This window comes from Branchiostoma belcheri, unplaced genomic scaffold (genome assembly GCF_001625305.1).
Source record: "Branchiostoma belcheri isolate BF01 breed outbred unplaced genomic scaffold, Haploidv18h27 scaffold75, whole genome shotgun sequence".
NCBI lineage: Eukaryota > Metazoa > Chordata > Leptocardii > Amphioxiformes > Branchiostomatidae > Branchiostoma > Branchiostoma belcheri.
This window is the reverse complement of record NW_017804409.1, coordinates 475,071-476,028: the sequence shown is the minus strand read 5'-3', so window position 1 is coordinate 476,028 and position 958 is coordinate 475,071. Positions and strand designations below refer to the sequence as shown.

At 29.5% G+C, this 958-nt stretch overlaps 1 protein-coding gene across 1 annotated transcript in view; it reads right to left on the bottom strand.

Moving 5' to 3' along the window:
* Positions 1-958, bottom strand: part of LOC109485366 — an 81,392-nt gene that overhangs the window by 34,431 nt on the left and 46,003 nt on the right. The window lies entirely within an intron of this gene.

Below are 958 nucleotides of genomic sequence, written 5' to 3'. Positions count from 1 at the left end.
AGTCTATGTTTACCGCATTACTAATATTCGGTGTCACTATATAACAAGGAAATGAACATGTATGATGTTACGGCGACATAAGAAACTTAATCTTAAGTCAATATCTTGACATATTCTTGGCGGTAAATTTATACTAGTTGCTAAATTTATACTTTTTTCTATGTAATATTTTATACACTACATTTAAAGCACATCTAGAGTCTATGTTTACCGCATTACTTATATTCGATGTCACTATATAACAAGGAAATGAACATGTATGATGTTAGAGCGACATAAGAAGCTTAATCTTAAGTCAATATCTTGACATTCTTGGCGCTAAATTTATACTAGTTGCTAAATTTATACTTTTTTCTGTGTAACATTTTATACACTGCATTGGAAAAAATCTATAGTCTATGTGTTTACCGCATTGCTAATATTCGGTGTCACTATAGAACAAGGAAATGAACATGTATGATGTTACGGCGACATAAGAAACTTATATCTTGACATTCTTAAGCTTGGCGCTAAATTTATACTAGTTGCTAAATTTATACTTTTTTCTGTGTAACATTTTATACACTACATTTAAAACATATCTAGTCTATGTTTACCGCATTACTTATATTTGGTGTCACTACATAACAAGGGATGAACATGTATGATGTTACGGCGACATAAGAAACTTAATCTTAAGTCAATATCTTGACATTCTTGGCGCTAAATTTATACTAGTTGCTAAATTTATACTTTTTCTGTGTAACATTTTATACACTGCTGTTAAAAACATATCTAGAGTCTCTATGTTTACCGCATTTCTAAAATTCGGTGTCACTATATAACAAGGAAATGAACATGTATGATGTTACAGCGACATAAGAAACTTAATCTAAAGTCAATATCTTGATATTCTTGCAGCTAAATTTATACTAGTTGCTAAATTTATACTTTTTTCTGTGTAACATTTTATACACTT